Raw genomic sequence first — 24,897 nt, forward strand, 5'->3', positions numbered from 1 at the left:
CTAAGGCTCAGAAAGCTTGAGAAGCCAAGAGGGCTTCAGTAAGCACATGTGGCAGTGTTTAAGACTCGTGCTTGTTAATGTTAATTGAGCTCTCGCCACGGGCCAGGCCTTGTCTCATTGGATGCTCCCGACCGCCCTTTGGGGTAGGTGCTCAGTGACCTCTAAGGAACGCAATAGCAGGTCCTACAGCTAGCAAAGGGCAGCTCTGAGATCGGAATCCGCTGCTTCTACCACATCAGCTGCCACGGCAGGGTTACTGCACAGAGAATGTGGGGCAAACAAGGGTGTCTTGGGTGGAGAGGGTGCAGAGAAGCAGCCAGTCCCTGGGCAGACACCCCTCTCAGTTCTGAGTGGAGTCCACTCAACACCACCATTAGGATCCAAGGATAAACAGGACACCCAGAGTGGGCAGGTGGAACGTGGTGCAGAAACCACCTGGCTGCGACATGACTGGTTGCTGTTCTCTACCCACCTCCAACCTTTTCCCTGGTCTTTCTTGTTTCCCCTTTGCCTGGGCTGCCCAATCCCTTTCTCTGGAAGTCAAATCCTCTGCAAGCATCCAGGCCTGCTGCAAACACCATCTCCCACCTGCAGCCTTTGCCAGGCCCCAGAAAAGCAACCTCTTCTCATCTCCCACAGCCTTTACCTGCACTCCTGCTTCCATCACATCCTAACTCATGGCACTTTCATTTGTATCCTGCTCTTCTCTCGCCTCCTAGAGGGGAAGTCGCTTTGAGACAAGGTCCGAGTTGGATTCATTTCTGGATTCCAGGAGTATTATAAATTTCCCAAGTGTATATGATGCCTTTGGTGGCACACAGGATGACTTTATGAGGTGCACTTGCAAGGCAGGAAAAAACATTGCATCTGTCAGGGAGAACGCTATTCCCTTTTCAATTACCCTTCAGCTTTTCAGATTCAATCAAGAGTAGAGTCCACAGTCTGGAGCTACTGTGTCTTTAACTCTTCCAGCCTCTGCCAGGCTCCTTTGTTAGCTGAGAGAGATTGGACCCTAGGCTCAATGCCTTCCCATGGGCTATCTAGCTGGGAATTTTTTTTTTTTGAGACAAGGTCTCACTGTTGCCCAGGCTGCAGTGCCGTGGTGTGATCTCGGCTCACTGCAACCTCCATCTCCCAGGTTCAGGTAATTCTCCTACCTCAGCCTACCAAGTAGCTGAGATTACAGGCATGCACCACCATGCCCAGCTAATTTTTTGTGTTTTTAGTAGAGACAGGGTTTCACCATGTTGGCCAGGATGGTCTTGAACTCTTGACCTCAAATGATCCGCCCACCTTGGCCTCCCAAAGTGCTGGGATTACAGGCGTGAGCCACCGCGCCCAGCCTCTAGCTGGGAATTGGTAACATCATTTTACTTCTATTGGCAAAAATTGGGAAGAGGGTGCACCAGTGACTGAAGTTTTGGAAACCCTCATTTAGCTCATTGTTTGCAATGTCTTAGATGCTCAATAAACATTTGTTATGCACATAGTTAAGCAGAAGAATGAATGAATGAATGAGTGAATGATCATGATAACAACAGGCTTTCTTCCACGTCCTTTTCCTCCTGTCCTGCCCTTGGCCAGATGCCCTTTATGTTGGGGTGGAGAAAAACAGAACAATGTTTAAGAGTAGGGAGCCAAGGGAGAGCCAGTCTAGAAGAGGCACGCTCAACTTCAGTCCAAGCACCCTCCTGGCCCACGCCAAACAGCCTCCTGGACTGTGACCTGGGGACCAGCAGAGGAAGGGATGGAGAACAGTTGTTGGATTTTTGCCACCAAGCACCCATTACTGCCTCTTTTGGTGACAGCATTGCAAATTGCCTGAGGAACCCACCTCTCTGAAGATTCTCCAGCCACATGCTTTGGTGAGCAGTTGATTTTAAGCCATTCCTGGACCCCAGCTTCCGACGACCCACTATGGGCTAGTAAAAGTCAATCTCAGGACTTCCATCTGAGCCATGAATAAGAGAGACCTCTTCCTGCATTTTTCTTCAATCCTAGAAGATCATCATGTGCAAACTGAGAATGAAGCTGATACAGCAGCAGGCGGAGTCAGGAGGAGAGAAACTAAGACCTGATGATACAACTGGAGCCCTGCATCGAACCTCTGGACTTTCCCAGTATGTGAACCAATCCATTCCTCTAGTATTTAATGTCCAATTTAGCTGAGAGCTTTTCCATAGGATCTCAGAGGAATGACCTGAAGCTGGGGGGTGAAGCAGGTGTTTTTAGCAGCAAAGGTGAGCTGTCCACATTTGGAGGGCCCAGAAAGATGGCACCCATGCAGATAACCATCCTTCTTGCTAGGCGAAAGGTGGAGTGTTATTTTGAGGAAACAAACGGTTACTCAGGAGGCCGCTGTCGGTCATAGAATTGGGGTTGGTGGAGCTGCTGCTCCAGACCAATTCTTCCAAAAACAGGAAGGCCTGTGAGCCTCCCGCCCAGTGGCCCAGAGCAGCCAACCCCACTCTCTGCCCTACTCTACCTTCTATCTGCAAACAGAAGCAAAGGGAAGAAGAGCCAGTCAAATGAGGGAGAAAGAAGGAAGCACTCCTGAGGACCTACTGTGTGCTGAACAGCAGACCACAATTCAGGTCCCAGCTTGACGTGGCCACTTACCGACTGTGTGACCTTGAGCAAGTCCTTGTTACAGATGCTCAGTAAATATGAGAAGGTGACAGAGCCAGCCTGCAGGGCTGTGCTGAAAGAGAGGGTGAGGCTGCTTGGCCAGGATGAGGCCCTGCAGAGTGGGATGGAAGGAAGAAATCTTTTACAGGGGAGGAAAGAAGGGATTTTCTGAGCCCAAAGCTGGAAAGCATTAAACAAACAAACAAACAAAACCTTTCTATAGTTATAAGGTGGGGGTGTCATATACAAAAGATTTCAGAAGGCTTGCTGAGAAACAGGTGTGTCAGAGGGGTGGGAAGGGAACTGGGTGGGGGTATCAGAAACCCATGTGCCCAAGAGGCCTACACCTGCATGGCTGAATGACCTTACAGGTCTCTGGGACACAATCATGGGAATTCGGTAATGAAAGGACTTTTGGAAATCACTGTGTCTGGTCCTCTCATTGTGGAGATGGGGAAATTGACGCACAGGGAACAGAAGGGACTCGGCCACGACCGTTCAACAACTCGCTCTGTCACCTGCCAGCTCTTGAATCTTGGGCATATTAACCTCGCCGTGCCTCAGTTTCCTCCTCCGTAAAATGGGGATAACAATCGTCCCCACCTCACAGAGCTGTGGGGAGGTTTTTTTTTTTTTTTTTATTATACTTTAGGGTTTTAGGGTACATGTGCACAATGTGCAGGTTTGTTACATATGTATCCATGTGCCATGTTGATTTCCTGCACCCATTAACTCGTCATTTAGCATTAGGTGTATCTCCTAATGCTGTCCCTCCCCCCTCCCCCCACCCCACAACAGTCCCCGGAGTGTGATGTTCCCCTTCCTGTGTCCATGAGTTCTCATTGTTCAATTCCCACCTATGAGTGAGAACACGCGGTGTTTGGTTTTTTGTCCTTGCGATAGTTTACTGGGAATGATGTTTTCCAGTTTCATCCATGTCCCTACAAAGGACACGAACTCATCATTTTTTATGGCTGCATAGTATTCCATGGTGTATATGTGCCACATTTTCTTAATCCAGTCTATCGTTGTTGGACATTTGGGTTGGTTCCAACTCTTTGCTATTGTGAATAGTGCCGCAATAAACATACGTGTGCATGTGTCTTTATAGCAGCATGATTTATAGTCCTTTGGGTATATACCCAGTAATGGGATGGCTGGGTCAAATGGTAATTCTAGTTCGAGATCCCTGAGGAATCGCCACACTGACTTCCACAATGGTTGAACTAGTTTACAGTCCCCACCTCCTGTGGGGAGGTTTATAGGATGACATGTGTGCAGCACTGGGCATTATGTCTGGCATATTGAAAGCAGCTGACATGTGTTAGCTTTGGAATTTTCAGACCACCCAGGAACTTTTCCACCAGAAAGGAAACCCCTTTCTTCTCACACCCTCAAGCGAAGATCCCACGCTGCAGTGTGGGGGCTGGATACCCCTGGCCCCACCCCAATCAAATTTCTTCTGGGCCACCTTCAGGACGGCTCTGCTAGGGCCCTTTCCTAGGCTGATGATAATTTCTTTCTTTGTATTTCTCCAGTGGACCCTGCCTGGACAACTACTCCTCGATCCTTTCCGGATGGCACCTTTGTATTTCCTCCTTGGAGAAGTCCTTGTTTGTGATGGCCGCACCCCCAGCTGGCAAATGTGTGTGGCTCTCCTCTGGCCCGTCTGAGGTCAAGGTGGGATAAAGGGAGGCCTGTGCTCACAGCCAAGCTTCCACCCCACCCCGGAACTTCCTGAGAGGTACGCTTCAGGGAGAGAGACAATGATGTGTGGCCCTTCCCTCTGCCAGCAGCTCTTCCCATCCGGCTGTGGATTAAAGGAGCCTGGGTCACTGCCCAGGCAGAATAAAGCCTGCAAACATCCTGGGGACGTGCCCCTCCTTGGCAGGAAAACAGTAGAGAGGGTGAGGGTGAGGGCTTGGGTCTCCCTGAGCTTCACCCTACCTGAGCCTGTGCACACACCCATGCACACGCATCGCAGTCACATCCCCTGAGCTCAGGAACCAGCTCTGCCACTTGCCAGCTGTGTGGCTGGTGCACATCACTTCTCTTGGCCACCTTCAGGAAAAGGTGCACATCACATCCCCCAACCTGTCAAATGGGGCTGCCAGTAACGCCCATCTCGGGAATAAAGAAGCTCAGGTATGCCAGGTGTTTGCACAGTGCTTGGATACAATAGGTGCTCAACACTCTGTTATCATAGCAGATATCTCTAATAGTCACACTGCCATCTCCTGAGCATGACTCCTCTGACCCTTCCAACATGGCAGATCCCAGCTTGATAAGGCCACAGCCCATCTGCTTCTCCTTCCCAACTCTTCACAATGACTTACATTCTTTCTGTGGAGATAGTGACCTCTGCAAGGGCAGCGATCAGGACTGTTTAGAGCACTGCAGTATACCCAGTGGACAGAATCATTCTTGATACATAATCATAAATATATAGGGATTTTTTTTTTGGACTGACCTTGCTCGACAATGACTCTGTAAAAGAAAAGAGGCCTCCAATTTCACTCAGGCTAATAAATGAAATAGATCGTCACACAGATTGCTCTTCACCTTCTTCAGGGCCATCCCTTACACCAAGAGGGAGGGTACAAGAGGGAACCCAAGGGCTGTGCTCAGTTGAGGCCACAAGCTGACAGAATGACAGAAACAGGGTTTCAGTTCTGCTCTAGCAGGGGACCCACAAACACATCTTAACAGGGTGAGCACGGAGTTCACACGACCTTTTCTTCAATATCAGCATCTCAACAAAAGGTCCAAAGAAATCCTAGAGAAGCAGTCAGGATTAGGGCACAGAACTCCAAATTCCCTCTCCAGGCAAGGCCAGGGTGATCAACTGAAGGTGAATCGGAAATAAGGAACAGACCCTTGCGAGCCTGGTGGGCTGAATAAGCAGTATCCCTGGAACTGCCTCCTTCTTGAGGTCTGCCCTGGAGGGCACATGACTGACAGTGGTTAACTTGAGAACTCAGGGCATCCCAGGCCTCAGGACACAGCACCCATCTACAGTCAGGGCAACTGAACTGGAGAGATGCTGGCTTTGCCCTCTGAGGAGGACCCTTGTCACTCAGTGGGTTGGGGGCATTGCCAACGTCTGGGGGTGACATCCAAGGACCCTATTAGGAAAGCGGGGAGCAGCCCAGAGTGCGAGCCCAGTGTCACAGACTCAGAATGATCCAGGAACCATCCAGGGAAGCAATGCCCGCAGGAAACAGCAGCTGCAGGTGTATTTCCTCCCCTGCTCAGCTCCTCCTGCCCTGCATGAGCAAGACCCTAAGACCCTCAAGAGACCCTCAGAAAATCTATCCAGTGCCCCAACATCAGAATGAAGGCATCTGGGGAACAGGTCGAAACACAGAGCCTGACACTAACCAAACGGCTCCTCCTCTAATTGTTTTACATGGAACCAAACATCCATTGTCACGTTAAAAAATAAGACACGTCTGTCAATCATTTCTAAGCCACCACCAACTCACGGACCAATCTCACTCACAGCACACCAAGCATGGGCCCTGGGAGGTCCCGGCTTTTACTTTTTAACTAATTCTAACTAGTCACACAGGTTTCTCAACAATGGCTCACCTGAATTCCTCTGCTCCTAGTCAAACAGGAGGTATTCAAATGAGTCTTGTATTCTGCATGCATTTATTTTCTCAACAAGCATTTCAGGCACGCCTACTAAGGGCACCCGTGTGTCAGGCACTGTTTCTACTTGTTCCCCAGATGCCTTCATTCTGATGTTGGGGCACTGGATAGATTTTCTGAGGGTCTCTTGAGGGTCTTAGGGTCTTGCTCATGCAGGGCAGGAGGAGCTGAGCAGGGGAGGAAATACACCTGCAGCTGCTGTTTCCTGCGGGCATTGCTTCCCTGGATGGTTCCTGGATCATTCTGAGTCTGTGACACTGGGCTCGCACTCTGGGCTGCTCCCCGCTTTCCTAAGTATCTCGTATCTCCTTACAGTGTTTGTACCTGCAAAACACAGATTTTCAGCCTAACTTCAGACCTGCTGAGATCAGTCTGCAAGAACCTGCCCTCCCCAAACCCTTCTCCTCCTTCCTTTCGACATCAGACATAAGGTACCCAATTAATCTCGGTGGGCTTCAGGTGGAGGGAGAGCCAGGGCTGGGCATCCCAATCAAACGCTCTTGGGGGTGCCTCCTGGGCCATCTGCTTCTGTTATGAAATGGGGCCAGTTGTTTCTCCCTGCCCTGGTGGTGTTGGACAGAGTCTCTCTCACCACACAGAGTCCCCGCAGGCTCGCACTGGGGAAGACTGAGACTCCAATAATTTAATTATCTTATCAAGGGTCACACAGATTGTACAAGTAGAAGCTGGGATTCTAACCCAGCCACTCTGACTCCACAGCCTGCTCTCTTAATCAGGGGAAAGTCAATGACTGGATATGTATCTTGATTCCTGCACTTAGATGATCATTTAGAGAAACAAGAGTCATCAAAATACAAAAACTAAGAGCTGAGTTAAAAAATTAACCCACGAATTGAGTACTTAGAATAAAATCAGTGCCTACACAAATATTGCTCCCCACTTAACATTAGTGTCTAGCCCATGCCATCAGTATTTCCTGTCAACATCTTTATGGGTCTGCTGGATGTCTTAGCATCTGACAAAGCAATGCAAGTACAGTCCAAGTCAACTGCAAGGGAAATCACTAATATTCTAAAAGAGGCAGGATTTCATGAAGTTTGTGAATGTCATGTTGAATAACTACTCAATCACACCCAAGGAGTGGCTGAGTTACTCAGGTAACAACTGAAAAGCAGAAAATCCATTAAGATAAAGAAGAAGAGACAACAGGCCCTTTAAAAGGGAAGGATTTCAGGCCGGGCACGGTAGCTCACCTCTGTAATCCCAGAACTTTGGGAGATGAGGATCACTTGAGGTCAGGAGTTTGAAACCAGCCTGGCCAACATGGAAAAACCCTGTCTCTATTAAAAATACAAAAATTAGCCCGGCAGGGTGGTGCACGCCTATAGCCCCCGCTACTTGGGAGGCTGAGGTAGGAGAACAGCTTGAACCCAGGAGGTGGAGATTGCAGTGAGCCAAGATTGCACCACTGCCCTCCAGCCTGAGCAACAGAGTGAACCTCTAAAAATAAAATGATAAAAGAGAAGGATTTCAGTGATACCAAGGGGTTAAACAAGGCCATAGGAAAACAGATAAAGCCTTCAATATTTTGTAAAAATGACCTTCCTTATGAGCCTGGTGGGAAAGTCAAATGAGAAGAGAAAAATGTCCTTTTCTGCTATGGCTCATTGTATCCAAATAATCACACAAAAAATAAATCAACACTTTGTTCAAACTAAGAACTGGGGCATGGTTGCAGTATGTTGTTAAATACAGTATAAATATACTTTTAAATTTTTACTTTTGTTTCTCAAAATGAAGGCCTGATCAAATCTTTCCCCCCCAATATTTACTATAAATGTTTGACTTCTATTTTAAGTCATTTCTCTTCTAAATAAAACCTCTCCTTGGAATACGAACCCCCTGCACTGCTTTGTTAAGCAGCCCCTGCTTCCTGCTGTGACAGATGCATTGCTAAGGCTTGAGCAAGAGCACCTGCTACAGAGATGCTCAGAGTTTCTTCCCTTCACAGAACTTTCCTGTCTACTGTTTCATCTGATGTCTTCAAGAACTCCATGAGTTAGTTCAGGAAAATGTGTACTATTATCCCACACATATACATCTACTTTGTAGCTTACAAAGCTCTTATCACATCTGCTATCTCATCTTGACCCACAGGACAATTCTGGAGGAGAAAAGTAACACTCACATTCTACAATGAGAAAACCGAGGCTGAAATGTAAAGAATGGGCCCAAGACCCCATAACTCGCTGTTGGAAGCTTTAGGATTAGAAGCCAGGTTTTCACCACTTATTCTTTCCTGTGGGCTACCCAGCTCTCTCAAGCACAGGGAAGACAAATGACAGTTCTGCAGGCTAGGAATCATTTTTTCAGGCCAGTGAATTCTTTTTAGAAGCTATCTGCAAGGCTGCCTTAAAACACTCAAACATATCTCCTTTTGCAGAGAGTCCAAGGTATATAAGCAAAACAGCGACAATCAATACATTTCCATCGTTCCATTATGACTGTTCTAGGTGGAAAATAAGGATCAGAAGAGTTCCATTCCAAATGTTCAGAATGGACAGGACTTGCAAGCTGCTGTTTGGGTGAGCTGCATAATAGCTCGTCAGCTACAGTGGTTTAGATGCAGCAGTGTTCTCCAATGCGTAACTGAGCCGAGGGGAAAGCATGTGAATTATTAAGAAATGTCATCAGTGGAAGACTGAGTGGAGGTATGGTGGGGGAGACATCTGAGAGCCCTGAACCTCTGAAGACTAGGAAGAAACATAAACATTCCAGAAGCAAAAGTTCAACTCTTTTTTTTTTTTTTTGAGACGGAGTCTTACTATGTCACCCAGGCTGCAGTGGCACAATCTCAGCTCACTGCAATCACCGCCTCCTGGGTTCAAGTGATTCTTCTGCCTCAGCCTCCCAGGTAGCTGTGATTACAGGCATGCCACCACACCCAGCTAATTTTTGTATTTTTAGTAGAGATGGGGTTTCACTATATTGGTCAGGATGGTCTTGACCTCTTGACTTCGTGATCCACCCACCTCGACCTCCCATAGTGCTGGGATTACAGGCTTGAGCCACCGCACCCGGCCTCAACTCTTAATATATGTCAGCCCCTCCTTTGCAACCAGCTCTGCGTGCTGCTGCTGACAAGCAGCATGGTGTGGAGGCAAGGGATGTCCTAGAGTCCAGCCAACCTGAGCTCTGCGATCTTGGGCAAGTTATTTCCCTTCTTTGAGTGTCAGTTTTCATCTATTAAATGGGGTCATCACTTTCACTTGTCCTGAAAAGTATACGAGATAATACAGTTAGCACAGTGCCTGCCGCACAGTGAACACTCAGAATGTTGAAGCTATCATGAATAAATTCAAATGCAGGGCACATGAAAGCACTTAATGAACGTTTGGCCCCGTCATCAAGAAAGTATTTCTGTATCTCCTAGCACAGTGAACTTTATGACCTTTAAAACCATGATTATATGGTCCGTGCAAATGTGAAAGGGAAGTAAAGTTGAGAAAATTGGGAGGTCCATCTGTGCAATGAAAATGCATACAAACCCCCCAAGCTCTTAGGTCTGGATGGTGGTCATAAAACAAGAACTCCAAGCTTCTGGGAGTCCAATCCTTCCTTGGAACATATAAATTGGAAGGAATTGTTTAACACTGGAATTGGAAACACCCTTTGCTCCCTGCCTAGTGCCCAGATACTTGGTGGTGGGCACTTGGATAAACCCTACTGCCCAGAGTGTGGAAAAGCTTGAGGGGCCCCCACTGTGCTCTCAATCCGTCCACAGTATGGGGTCTGTTCTCTGCAGCACTTGCATCCTCCGGTTCTTTGCTCAAGACTTTCCAGTGGCTCCCAGTCATTCATGGGTTTCCTTAGCTGGGTCTTCAGGGCTCTTCATCTACCCTTTGGGAGTTCGTACCCTTTCCATGAACCCCCTCCTCCATACAGTGTGGTATAGTCCTTGCATACATACTTCCCACCTCAATGTCTTAGTGAGTCATCCACGACTCTTCAACCCATCCCCCACCACATCTGTTTCTGCCTTTCTAGATCCTACAAAGCCTTCAGGGCCTCCGTGAAGTCCACAGAAATCCGGTCAGCATGAATTCAACCTCATATCTAATGTTACTGCTTCAAACTTCTATGCATGTTATCACTGGCTGAACTGTGAGCTTCCGGGAGGCAGGGAATGTGCACATACTTGTGGGTGTGCATTCACCCACAGCACCTAACACTGCCACTTGGATCCAGCCAAGTGCCTGCCTGCCTAGAGGCTGACGGCCTAATTTTTGCTCAATAGCTCTAGCTTCCATGGTCCCTCCCCCGTTCGGCTCCATCAGCTCCGTCAGCTCCTAGAACCTATTACCCTGATCTTTATGTTTTCCCTCTCCCTTCCTCTGCTCCAAACAATTCAGAATAAAACCAGGCCAGTTTGAGGTGAGCTGTGTCACATACTCCCTGCATCTGAAAGTCTTTCAGTAAGTCCCCCCAGTGTCCCCCATTGACTTCCACTGAAACTTCCCCATGCCTATGGTGCCAATTTCAGTGCCTGAAGATGCCCTTGGAACCAGTGCTCTGGACATGGAAGCTGTTTCCTCCCATTACACATGCTGGTGTCTGACACAGGCTGCAGGCTTCACTCTGGGCACCGAAGCCCACTGGCCAGGGAAAGGGGCAGCACAGCTGTAATTGTGTGGAGTGATCATAATTAGCTACCAATGCTCTCGGCCCACCTGGGGAAAAGGGGTGGACACAAAAGCTGCTATCAAGAGGTAACAGAACTTTCTTCCATTATCTATGGGTGAATCACCAGGTTCTTTTCATGGCTCACTTAAGGGGCCAGGGAAGGACCAGCATCTGAACACCTGACAGGTGTGTATCTGGTGACCCAAGCTTTACTTTTTCCAAAATCTTTTTTTTTTTTTTTTTTAATCAGCAAATGACACCTGCACTGCTTTGAAGAGGAATGATATTCTCCCCCATTTGAAAGGCCAGCTACCTAGAGGAGAGGAGATGAAAAATGCCATCCTGGGTTTTAGATCTAAAGCATATCAGCCTTTTGATGTTGAAAATGAGAGGCGGGGATGGGAATTTGGGTCTCTCAGACTGGGACATCAGTGATCTCTGACAGCAAGATGTGTTCCTGCCTGGGGCTGGAGAGATTTTTCTCAGTTAGCAGTGTCCCTAGGACCCATTATCCATGGAGCCTTGTGCCTGTGGGGTGCTGAGTAATTGCTGAGTAAATGCTTGACTTCAGAAGCTTGCATACTATACTGGCCCTACCCTCGAGTCTTGCACCCTTTAAAGCTGCTGCTTTCCTCCATCTCTGCCTGGTTAGCACTTACGTGTCCTACAGATCTTAGAGCAAGCACCTCCTCTCCAGGGAAGCTTTCCTTCCCTGGCCACTCTGATGATGACAAGTCCCAGGGCCCACCAGTCTACCTGCCAGAATCTTGCAACTCTCAACTGTAATCCTTAATGCAGTTGTCATGGTAGTTATTTCCCGTGTCTTCGATTATTGCACCGTGGTCTCCCTGTAAGTTTCACAAGGACAGGGACATGTCTGCTTTGCTCTCCCCAGTCTCTCTGGCTCCTGGCACAGTAGCTGCTATAAGGAAGCGTTCAGGAGAGGTACTGATGAACAGCACAGACTTTGGAGGCAGACTACCTGAGTTCTGATTATGACTCTTACTTACTTGCTGTGTGACCCAGGCAAATAACTTAACCTTTCTGTGCCTCAATGTCCTTATTTGTAAAGCAAGGAGAAAAATAGTCCCTACCAAATATCCAAAAGAAAGAAAAATGTATGTACATGCAAAAGTTTGTACGTGAATGTTCATAGCAGCATTCATTCGTAATAGCCGAAAAGTGAGAATAACCCAAATATCCACGAACTGATGAATGGATAAACAAAATGTGGCATATCCATACAATGGAATATTATTCGGCAACGAAAAGCAATGAAGTACTGCTACATGCCTCAACATGGATGAAAGCTGAAAACATCATGCTAACTGAAAGAAGCCAGACACAAAAGGTCACATATTGTATGACTCTGTTTATATGAGATGTCCGGGATAGGCAAAATTATAGAGGCAGAAAGTAGATTAGTGGTTGTCTAGGGCTGAGGGGAAGTGAAGACTGGGGGATGACTGCTAAGGGGTGCAGAGTTTTTTGTGGGGAGGTGATGAAAATATTATAAAAGTGATTGTGGTGATGGTTGCACAACTCTGAATATACTAAGAGCCACTTAATCGTAAGCTTTAAATGGTTGAATTGTAATTGCAGCACTTTGGGAGGCTGAGATGGGTGGATCACCTGAGGTCAGGAGTTCAAGACTAGCCTGGCCAAAGTGATGAAACTCCGTCTCTACTAAAAATACAAGACTTAGCCAGGCATGGTGGTGCATGCCTGTAATCCCAGCTACTCGGGAGGCTGAGGCAGGAGACTCACTTGAACCCGGGAGGCGGAGGTTGCAGTGAGCTGAGATTGTGCCATTGCACTCCAGCCTGGGCAACAGAGCGAGACTGTCTGAAAAAAAAAAAAAAGAAAGAGAAAGAAAAACAAAAAGAATGGTACTTGTCTCATAGTGTCGTTGTGAGGGTTAAGTTAAATGTACTATTATCTGTCAAGTGTTTGTTACCTAGACTACATAAGTAACTGAATACTCATTATACCTTGACTATGTGCTGGATACTCCGCTAAGTTACAAACAGTACCTTATTTCAACTTCACAGCCCAGGGAAGGAAGTACTGTATTTTTCCCACTTTACAGATGAAGAAACTGAGGCTTACAGAGGGTAAGTAACTCACCCAAGGTGACAGGGCTAGTAAACGGCAGAACCAGGGAAAGCCACCCTTGCCCGAGCCACCACATATAGAACAATGTTCCCCAAACCCAGAGACCCCTTGATTTGAAGTCAGAACCACTTGGCAAAAACAAACACAACATTCTCCTTAACATCGAATGACTGCACCCCTCACAGCCCCAACAGCGCCTCCACTGGCATTCTTTGCCCCAAGGCAACTAGCTAGGGGGAAGGAAGAGCTCCCTCCCTCCCCAGGTCCCAGAACCCCACACTCATCCCTCTGCTCTTACAGCCTGATTTCTACCAGGAGCCCAGCTGGAAAAGCTCCTTGTCATGTCATCTCATTTGGCCTGCTGAGGGGCCAACAGCTTCCCTGGGGCCTTCAGTCGCTAAACAATAGCCAGACCGTTTCTCAGCACCTCAACATTTTCTTTTTCAATTTTTAAAAATTGGCACATAGTTGTACATATTTTTAGAATACACAGTGATGTTTTGATACAAACAATGTATAGTGATCAAATCAGGGTAATTAGCATACCCTTTATCTCAAACATTTCTCATTTATTTGTGTTGGGAACATTCAATATCCTCCTTCTAGCTATTTGAAACTATATAATATGGTTAACTATAGTTTTTTAGTGCTATAGAACACTAGAATGTATTCCCCCTGTCTAGCTTTAATTTTGTATCCTTTAACAAATCTTTCCCTAACTCTCCCTTCCCAGCCTTTAGAATCCCCTGTTCTACTTTTTACTTCTATGAGATCAACTTTTTATAGTTTCCACATATGAGTGAGAACATGCAGTGTTCAACTTGCAGGAAAAATCCCTTCTGATTCACACTCTTAAAATGTTTTAAAAAGTAAACTCAGCATCCCAGCACTTTGGGAGGCCAAGATGGATCACCTGAGGTCGGGAGTTCGAGACCAGCCTGGCCAACAGGGAGAAACCCCCGTCTCTACTAAAAAATACAAAATTAGCCGGGCATGGTGGTGCATGCCTGTAATCCCAGCTACTCGGGAGGCTGAGGCAGGAGAACTGCCGAGATGGCACCACTGCACTCCAGCCTGGGCAACAAGAGTGAGACTCCATCTCAAAAAAAAAAAGAAAAAAAAGGAAACTCTATCCTGTCACTTCTAAGTTAAAGGCTTTCCAGTGGCCTCCCATTGCATTTATACTTTTTTAATTATTTTTTTTTTTGAGGCAAAGTCTCACTCTGTTGCCCAAGCTGGAGTGCACTGGCGTGATCTTGGATCACCACAACCTCCACCTCCCTGCTTCAAGTGATTCTCCTGCCTCAGGTTCCTGAGTAGCTGGGATTACAGGTGCGTGCCACCACGCCCGGCTAATTTTTGTATTTTTAGTAGAGATGGGGTTTTGCCACGTTGGCCAGACTGGTCTCGAACTCTTGACCTCAGGTGATGCCACCTTGGCCTCCTAAAGTGCTGGGATTACAGGCATGAGCCCCTGTGCCTGGCCTTCCCATTGCATTTAGAACAAACTGCACACTCTTGCCCAGCCCTCCAGCCTCCTCCAGGTCCTGGCGTCTTCTCCAAGGCTCACTCTGCTCCAGCACCTGCCCTTCTTTCTCTCTTCATCCCTAGCACACTGTGACCATGCCAGGAATACCATCCTCTTCCTGCATGGCTAGCTCCTGGGTTTGCAGACCCCAGTTTAACTGTCACCCTCTTGTGTGACTGAGTCATCCTAGTGAGGTCCCCTCATTTATTCTCCACCATGGCACCATTTTATTTCCTTCATGGATCTTACAACAATTGGCAATGATGCATTTCTTTCTTTCTTTGGCCATTGAATTTCTGCCTCCCTTGCAGCACAAACACTAGACTATAAGATCCATGAAAACAGAAACAGTGTTTCTCTTGTTCATCACCAGGCCTGCCTGATGGATGCTTAACATATATTTCAGGGCTTCCTGGCCTTGATCTTCACTGTGAGACCTGTTGACATTTTGGGCAGGATGATTCTTTGTGGTGGGGGCTATCCTATGCACTGCAGGATGTCCAGCACTATCCCTGGCCCCTAGCCATTTAGAGGCACCCTCCCAGTTGTGACCACCAGAAATGTCTTGACATTGCCAGCTGTTTCTGGGGGGAGGGGTGTAGGAAAGAGAGGAGGTGTCAAAACCTTCCCTAGTTACACCGATGGAGCTTTTGAAAGATGAATAAGCCTAAAGTAAGGAAAAAAAAAGAATTCATCCAAAAGTACCATACAGTTGGAGAGTGGGGTATATGGATGCCAAGAAGGGCTGCTCCCCACTACGTGTACTAGTGGGAATGGGGAGAGAGTTACAAAACCAGGTCTTTGCAGGACCCCAATGATTCTGCCAGCATCAGTTGGTGTAGATGGCTGGGCAGCTGGTATGAGGAGCACAGGGTGAGGTTCCTTTTTCTTAGGATGTCACTTGGATCTTTATACATAGGTGAAGGTTGTTTAGCTCAGTGCCAGTTTCTCACTGTGGTCATGGTACATTAAAAACAGCTGATGTTTTGCAATCAAGATTAGTAATATCGGCTCACATATGTTGAGCACATACACCATCTAGTTTAAAAGCAGGATCTGAAGCCGGCGTCACCACCTTCTCCACATGTAGTAGGAACTAAAGCACAGACAGGGTAGGCGTCTTGCCACAGTCACATGCTATAGAGCACAGGTGCAGTGATTCGAACCAATTCCATTTAACTCTAACTGTCCTATATTAACTACGAATGTATCTGAATTTCCTAGTGAGTCACAATACCAAGCACACAAGTAAAATGACGAATTTACTCTTTCTTCCCTACAGTGGAGTCAGTGTTAAATACACAACAAAGAGTTCTGGGGCACAGGCTCAGATCCTTCTGGCTGAGGTCTTGAGAAGGATGGAGACCACAGGGTATTGGTTTTTTGTTTTTTGAGAGGGAGTCTGGCTCTGTTGCCCAGGCTGGAGTGCAGTGGCATGATCTCAGCTTACTGCAACCTCTGCCTTTAAGCGATTCTTCCGCCTCAGCCTCCCTAGTAGCTGGGATTACAGACGCCTGCCACCATGCCTGGCTAATTTTCTGTATTTTTAGTAGAGACGGGGTTTCACCACGTTGACCAGGGTGGTCTTGAACTCCTTACCTCATGTGATCCCCCTGCCTCGGCCTCCCAAGGTGCTGGGATTACAGGCATGAGCCACCGTGGCCGGCCAGTTATTGTTTTTAAAAAAGAGAATGTGCCCTGGCTCTTCTGCTAGACCCAAAATTAGAGAAGCAGAGATGGCTGATGAAACTGGAAAGGCCTTTGGAAATCACCTACAGCTGAGGTTCTCAAACTGGGTTTTGTGGGGCCCACACACCCAGGTGGGCTGAGGGCAGGAGTAAGCGGGCAGTTAAAGGAGTGGTTTGCATACCAGGGTTCAATGAGAAGACTCCATTTCAAGGAATGGCTCCATTGCTAAAACAACATTTGAAAATCTCTGACAACGTCCAATGTCCTTCTTTTATAGATGAGGAAACAAGGACCAGAGGAGACAAGCGATTTGCTCTAAGTGACACAGACTCCCCTCTCTCCTTAGGGGGAGGAAAGCAAGGGCTTTGTGGGTAGAGGGAGCTGTGTTTGTATCCTGGTTCTGTTAATTTCTCTAAGCCTCAGTTTAGTAATTTGAGAAATGAAAGTAATCATATCTTCCTCATCGAGTTTTATAAACAATTAAATTAGCAAATGAATGGGACATGCTAAGAAGACTGGAAATAGTCAAGTGCTGGCTGCTAGGCCTACTTGGAGGTGACACAGTGGTCAGAACAGAGGCTTGGGAGCTACTAGATGGATGGATCTCCATTCCATCCCAGCACTTCCACCTCCAGCTGTGTGACTGACTATAGGCAGATCAGTTCCTTTAGTCCTAATTCCTCTTCTGTTTAATTAGCATAATAATTCCTCAAGTACAGGTGTACTGGGAGGTCCAGCTCATACGAGACACACAAAGTGCTTAGTACATTGCCCAGGGAATTCTAGATGTTCTTTCTTTCTTTTTACGAGAATGGAGATTCGCTATATCGCCCAGGCAGGTCTCAAACTCCTGGGCTCAAGCTATCCTCCAGTCTCTGCCTCCCTAAGAGCTGGGATTACAGGTGTGAGCCACCATGCCTGGCCTAGATGTTCAATAAACACTTGATATTATCTTCTGTGACACCTCATTAGGAGAACTGCTGCTGGTATGTCTCTGCTAGCACCCAAGAAGTACCCACCAGGAACTTCAACTCCTCTAGGGTGTGCAATGCCGAGAAATCTTGGAAGATGCACCTGCACCAGCAAAAAGCAGGCCTGGGTGATGAGTGGACTTAGAAGTGACTTAGAAGTGACTTATGAGTGACTTAGAAAGCCCTCACCTCACAGCTCCCTCAGAAAGAATGTGTTGCATGATTGCACCTTTTATCTTATTTTTTTTAGAGGGGGAAAAAAAATAAAGGCTAGAACTTCAAGGTCAGGTTCACTTCCCTGCAGGCTCCTCCTAGGCTGCAGTGAAATTTCAAGAATTCAGCCTCCGGGCCCAGTTTACATTCCCACCCTCTCGGTATCCAGGATACCAGAGGGACCTGTGGCATTCCATCCCACCAATCAGCTCTTCAGCTGGGCTCCAGGCGCTCAGGCGCTCAGTCACATCCTCAGCTGCCTTCTTGCTGGAAGCTGGGCCTAACCCTTGTTCTTGGGAGAAGCATCGCTGCTTAGCAGGAGAGTCATTGATTCATTCAGTTGCCCAAAATATATGCTCAGAACTCACTAGAGCCAGGCACTGAGGATATAGTTTTGTGGTAAACAGCCAGAGTCCCCTGTCCTTAAGGAGCTTGCAGTGCAGTAGAGAAGGCAGATACAGAAATAATTTGGACAATTCTACAAAGCAGCAGCACACAGGGGCATGAGACTGTAAATGGGGGTGGAGGGGGGAGGGTCTGATCTTACTCCTCACGGTTAGAGAAGGCTTCCCAAGTGACTGTGATTAAACACAGGGCTGAAGGATGAGTAGGTGTAAGTAGGTGAAGAGAGCAGGAAAGATAACTCCTGTTAGAGAGGCCAGCATTTCAAGTCTCTATAATGCACAAGGTTGCAATGTCTCTCAAGACCTGTTGCCAGAGTGCAGTGGGGGCGGGGCAGAGAAACAGGATGGGGCTGGAGAGGCAAAATCAGGGTCAGTCCTGTGTTGTTGAGTGTCCTGTGAGCGACGTTTGGGAGAGAAGAGTTTGTTGTTGTTGTTGTTGTTGTTGTTGTTTTGAGACAGGGTCTTGCTCTGTCACCTAAGCTAGAGTGCAGGGGTATCATCCTAGCTCACTGCAAGCCTGAACTCCTGGGCTTAAATGGTCCTCCCTCCTCAGCCTCACCAGTAGCTGGGGCCACAGTTGTGTACCACTATACATGGCTTTTTTTTTTTTTTCAGTAGGGATGAGGTCTTGCTAAGTTGCCCAGGCTGGTCTCCACCTCCTGGGCTCAAGGGATCCTTCCCCGTCTTGGCTTCACAAAGTGTTGTGATTATAGGCATGAGCCCCCTTGCCAGGCCAGGGAGAGTAGACTTGAAGAGCCATGACAGAACATAAAGTGTTTTATGCAAGGGGATGATCAGGCTATAGTTCTATAAGAATCTTGTAATGAGTTCATCTTGAAGGAGTGGAAGGTGGCTGGTAAGGGATAGCAATTTCTGAGTCTTCAGCATAGAAGGGATAGCAGTTTTTAAGTCCTTAGCATAATGAACCTGGGCTGATAAATGGGGAAGCTGTGCAGGTAAAGCCTGGGCGGGGGGGATGCGCTCTTTCCAAATGTCCCTCTCCTGCACTCTCTCCTTCAGGACAGATCTGCAGCCACACCAGTACAGAGCTCAGTGTTTCTGGACTGATAGCACTTCAGAGCAGCCTCTCCAGGTTGCAAAAGTGACAGAGGTGCTGCCCATCATTATGAACCTCTAAACCTACACCTGGCCTCACAATGAGACCTTGTCTGGGAGAAGAAGTCGCATTCTCCACAAAGGGCTCACAGCACCAAGGGTGCATTCTCAGGCATAAAGGTATGAAGAGATGGTCAAGGATTATAAGGATGCATGTTTTCCATGCATCTCAAGGGTGCAAAATAGGCACCATCCACTCCCAGCTCCCGAAGGGAAAAGAAGGTCCGTAGATGCATGCTTAACATTATACATAGGGGAGGTACTCAAAAAATATTTGAGGAAGGAGAGGAGAAAGGGAAAGAGGCGGGCAAGGAGACAGTCAATTGGTTAGTGAATTCATAGTTTCTTTGAAACCCCTGTGAGCTTCACGGAGTCCTTGGTCCCCTACAGACACCAGTTGGCTTTCAGCCTGGTTAGACAGAGAACCAAATCTGGCTGCCTGGCACCTGGGATGCCATCCCTGGAGATGCTGAAGTCAGGAGGTCTGAGGTGGGGCTTGAGACTTGAAGGGTTCCCCCACCATTTTTTATAAAAGTGAAAAATGGCCAGGCACAGTGGCTCATGCCTGTAATCCCAGTACTTTGGGAGGCTGAGGAGGGTAGATTGCTTGAGCCCAAGAGTTTGAGACCAGCATGGCCAACATGGTGAAACCCTGTCTCTACAAAAATACAAAAATTAGCCTGGTGTGGTGGCACATGCCTTCAGTCCCAGCTACTTGGGGGGCTGAGACAGGAGGATAGCTTGAGTCTGGGAAGCAGAGATTACAGTGAGCTGAGATTGTGCCACTGCACTCCAGCCTGGGTGGCAGAGTGAGACCCTGTACCGAAAAAAAAAAAGAAAAAACCAAAAACATACAGAAGTAACCCACAAATACAAGTAACAAGAAACTTTTCCCTCCTCACCTACTATGCAAACCCTTAAGTTACAAGGAAGTTCATATTTCCAGTGTGCCCTTCCAGAAATGTTTTCACAGACATATCAGCAGGTACACTAACCCAGCACACATGCATGTGTACACAAAAACACATATACATGCTGATCAAATACACACACATACTCTACTTCATTACTAAGAAAGCATCACTTATAAACAGGATTATTCTAGATGCAACCAGGAAAGGAAAACACTACCAATAAGTTATGACCCCAAGCTTTCCTTACCTTAGAATATTTATATGTACTGAAAAAGCTCAGACTTTTTTAGATATGGACTTTATGATATGACTCTCTTTTCCATGTATGACAAGGAAGATAAGTGAAATGAATGAACTAAGGCAAAAGATTGAGCCCCTTCTCAGCTCTGAGTCATCGGCACCTGTCTGTTTCTCATTCACAGTGTCATTCTTTTGTGCCACTGAATGTTAAGGCATTTTTTTTTTTTGAGACAGAATCTCACTCTGTCACCCGGGCTGGAGTGCAGTGGCACAATCTCAGCTCTCTGCAACCTCCATCTCCTGGGTTCAAGTGATTCTCCTGCCTTAGCCTCCCAAGTAACTGGGATTATAGGCACGTACCACCATGCCCGGCTAATTTTTGTATGTTTAGTAGAGATGGGATTCCATCACGTTGGCCAGGCTGGTCTCAAACTTCTGGCCTCAAGTGATCCACCCGCCTTGGCCTCCCAAAGTGCTGGGATTACAGGCAAGAGCCACCATGCCCAGCAGCATTTCTTGAAAGAGAATTCTGATGATGTTTCCGTGATTCTCTTCCAAGCCACTGACAATTACTTTGAATTTTGATTCTAGCACTTTCTTGACTTCACCAGAAGATGTCAAAGAAAGTTTTTCAATAAGAACAAAGACCTGTTTGCAAATGGTTTTTCCACGGTTTTCAATGAAAACACAGAGGGGCCACAGCTATCACGTTACCTTAACAGGAACAATATTATATGTGCATGTGCAAGCAACGATAGCAATGGCCAACAGCATTGTCAAGAGTACCCCGCATTTGAAGATGTTAACATGCAAAACAAACCAGTTCATCTTAAAACTGATCAATTACACTGTAGGACATACACAATTTCCCTTAACTCACTCTCAGTTGTCTTGGGGTTGCAAACTCAAATTCCAGCATGACCCAGGCAGGTAACCCAGTGAAGTAGGAAGGGTGGACTGCAGTGAACACAAGCTTTCAAAGGGGGGTCCTGGAGCAGCAGCTATTTCCAAACCATGTGGGCCAAACATTTCTATGGGACAGATAATTCCTTGAAGCCCATCTGTAAAACTCTAGTTGATGGGAGTGCATACTTTTAACTCCATTCTTTAAACATATAACCTACTGTTCTGAATCTTGCTGAATGCTCCATCATGTATCTTGGACTCCTTTCCCTATGAGCACCTGTAGCTCTACCTTAGACTTGTCAGTGTCCACAAGGCACTCCATTGCATGGGTGCCCCAAAACGTATCCACACAGCCCCCAGGGAGAGAGATTTGGCTGTTTGCTGGGCTTGCTGCTCTTACATAAAAGACTGTAGTGAGGAAGTGGCAGGGCTGCAGTTCTGAAGCATGACCCCCTCGAGATGTGGGGAAGGGGTGGACATTCTGACATCCCCAAACTGGAGAATCGCTATGTTAGTCACCCAGTTTGTCTTGGCAGCTCAGCATTGAGGGTTCGAAGATTCTGGGAAGGTCAGGGGAAGGACTGGTTGTAGAGGATTCTGAATGCACCAGCTCTTCTTATAGTCAGAAGATTCTGCAGCTTTAGGGGAGAGGTGTGGCCAACTCTTCACCCACCTCTGGCTTCCTCAATTGCAGAGCCCTGTAGCCCCCAAACCTGACTGCTGCCTGCCAACAGTCCCAAACACCCTCACTGCATCCTTCTCTCTGCTCCATGTTCCTTTTCCTCCAACAGCCCCAACCCCTTCTAGACTAACAGAGGAAAGAGAAGAATGAGCGCATGTGGGATGGGGGGAGGTCTTAGCTGTATTTGCCCCAGGATCACCTCCCACTACCTCTTCCCCTTCTAGCACATTGTATGCATATATGGTGGGTGCATAGAAGTAGGGGTAACGATAGTGACCTCAAGAACAATTGATTGCCAAACACTGTGTTGAGAAAACACGAGCCAATTAATCCTCATAATTCTGAAGGTGCCTATTGTTAGCTCCATTTTATTGATAAGAAAACTGAGTCTCAGAAAAGGTGAATGTCTTTGCCTAAGTTACACAACTCATGAGTAGCTTCCCTCCATAGAACATCCCAGTTTTTCAAGGATTTCTTCCAAGGGGTTGTTGCTCAGACAGCACATGGAAACCAGAAGTTTCTTTCCTAGACAGCGTGGGTCCCAAGCCAATTGCCGAGACCCTCCTGTCCAATGCATTGTTGCATTCCTGGTGAGTGAGGGTGGCATGAGAACATTTCTTTTAGTAATTTTTTGGAATTCACATTTTCATTTACATTTTCAACCAAAGCCACAGCTGTTTTTTGTTTTGTTTTGTTTTGTTTTGTTTTGAGACAGGGTCTCGCACTGTCACCCAGGCTGGAGTGCAGTGGTGCGATCTGGGCTCACTGCAGCCTCCACCTCCCGGGTTCAAGCGATTCTCATGCCTCGGCCTCCCAAGTAGCTGGGACTACAGGTGCCTGCCACCACGCCCGGCTAATTTGTGTATTTTTAGTAGAGACAGGGTTTCACCATGTTGGCCAGGCTGGTCTCAAACTCCTGACCTCAAGGGATCCGCCTGCCTCGGCCTCCCAAAGTGCTAGGATTACAGGCGTGAGCCACCACACCCGGCCAAAAGCCACGGCTTTTAAGTAATATTGCTTTCTATCATTTGACTTTCCCCTTTATCTTTCTACCCTTTGAATTATTGTTTTGCTTATTCCTTCCATTTTCATGCACTGACCTCCCTGGCAGGGGAAGAAGCAAGGCAGGCTTTCCTAACTCTCTCTCATTCCAGTGGGTCCAGGAATTTGCAGAACCTGGCAAAAAGGTTCTAACTCCAGGTTCATTAGCATGGCTTGTTAATTATAAACACTCCCCTTCCTCCCAAACGCCTAAAACAGCAGATTAAGTTTTAACTTTTGCTGGCAGGACACCTGCTTCGGACATTCCTTCTCCCCTCACCTCCTAGGATTTACAACACGAAAGTAAACATTTACACTGGTTAAGATTTACCAAAAGGAAGTGTGGTCTGGAATGCTTCCTTTGAAGTTCTGCCTCACAAGAAGAAGAGAACCCTTTTAAATACATAAAATAAGAAAATAAGCTCACGTTGGAAAAGAAAACCTCAAAGCCTTCTAGATGATATCCCACTTGGGCTCAGCATAACCAGGTTTTCTGTTTGTCCCTTGGGCCTTGAGGGCAGCGTATGTTAAATCCTAAGAATAACACAAAACTACAGGTCTCTGCTCAAGGTAAACTGGGTTATCAGTCAGCAGTGCAATCAAGTGGTCTCCTGGAAGCTCTTGGATAGGACTTTCTTCCTGACCGAGATATCACCGAGGGGGAAGGAAGAAACCAAGTACCCTACAGAGGGGGAGCCAAGGGGCAAGACCAACTTATCAGGACGGAAAGAGCAACGACATCCACCTGTTCGTGCCAGAAAAAGCTGATTCTTTCAATGAGGCTTTCCTGCTTTATTGCAGGTGGATGAGGGGTGGAGCCCAGACAGCCCAAGGTGGATGCCAGCTGCGCTGACTGAGGGAATAACAGATGCTTTTGCAAGCAGGGGCACCAGACACTGAGGTCATGCAAGTACTTTTGGGGAAAGGGAAGTGAAAAAACTCCCCACAGGCCAGGCGCGGTGGCTCATGCCTGTAATCTCAGCACTTTGGGAGGCCGAGGTGGGCAGATCACAAGGTCAGGAGTTCGAGACCAGCCTGGCCAACACGGTGAAACCCCCGTCTCTACTAAAAATACAAAAATTAGCCAGGCGTGGTGGTGTGCCTGCAGTCCCAGCTACTAGGGAGGCTGAGGCAGAAGAATTGCTTGAACCTGGGAGGCAGAGGTTGCAGTGAGCTGAGATCGTGCCACTGGACTCCAGCCTGGACGACAGGGCAAGACTCTGTCTCAAAAAAAGAAAAGAAAAGAAAAAACTCCCCACACCCACCCTAAGATTGCAGGTCAGTGGCAATGCTCTAATAAGGAAAGGAGGAATGACTACAGTTGCATGGCACTCCTATCCAATCAGACTCTTCACCCTCTAGAGATAGTGCCTCCACCACTATATACCTCTACTGGTCAAGATCAACCAAGAATCTTCACCATGGAGAGCAAGTCCCAAGAGCTTGTTGTTCACCAGCAAGTGAAGAAAGGGTGCACCAGGAAACAGCATCATTCATAACCCATTCTGTTCTACCCCTGCTGACTTCTTTACCTGATTAGCTCGCTGGTCTCTATGACGGCCCAGTGAGGCAGATGTTATTACGCACACTCTGTGGGTGAGATCACTGAGGCTAGCTAATGCTCCCAAGGCTGCAACTTATGCCAAAGCCATCCAAGAGGCAGATGTGTTAGAAGCAGCGCTGAACTTGGACTCCTAAATTGTGAAAGGCTCAGCTCTGCTTTCTGTTAGCTGGGAGACCTTGAGCAAGTTACTCAATTGTGCAGGTGTTTCTGGTCCCACTCTGTTTTGGGCAGCAGCGTTTCAGTGGGTTGCACATTTGAGGGAGAAGTCCACATCCACCCACACGCTCTAACTTCCTGACCCACCCAGCTGAGTGTTCAGAATTTATCAGCATGAATGCAACAAATTTTGGTAAGGCTTTCCCCTCACTCCTGGGTTCCCTATAAAGTGGGGAGCATATTCCTGCCAACACGAGCTTATATTCTCATTTGATATCCTTCCAGAGTGGAGACAGCAGCCAACTTAATGCTATACCACACTCAGGCTTTTGTTAAGGGAATATCTACAAGCACTGGCCTTTCATCATTCTTCAAACAGCCCTAGCAAGGTCTCACCTTTACTCGCAGAGACAAAGCAGATCCAGAGCCCCT

The 24,897-nt window shown here is 47.3% G+C and overlaps 1 protein-coding gene and 1 long non-coding RNA gene across 8 annotated transcripts in view; one reads left to right on the forward strand and one right to left on the reverse strand.

Annotated features, from left to right (window-relative positions):
• Positions 1–24,897, reverse strand: part of WWC1 (WW and C2 domain containing 1) — a 180,519-nt gene that overhangs the window by 119,548 nt on the left and 36,074 nt on the right. The gene's annotated exons all lie outside the window — the stretch shown is intronic.
• On the forward strand, positions 1,632–4,495 carry LOC134737152 (uncharacterized). The gene is made up of 3 exons (XR_010121797.1): positions 1,632–1,865; positions 2,002–2,120; positions 4,167–4,495. It is a non-coding gene; the product is annotated as an uncharacterized lncRNA (long non-coding RNA).

The sequence above is a fragment of the Symphalangus syndactylus genome, chromosome 7 (genome assembly GCF_028878055.3).
Source record: "Symphalangus syndactylus isolate Jambi chromosome 7, NHGRI_mSymSyn1-v2.1_pri, whole genome shotgun sequence".
NCBI classification, from domain to species: Eukaryota; Metazoa; Chordata; class Mammalia; order Primates; family Hylobatidae; genus Symphalangus; species Symphalangus syndactylus.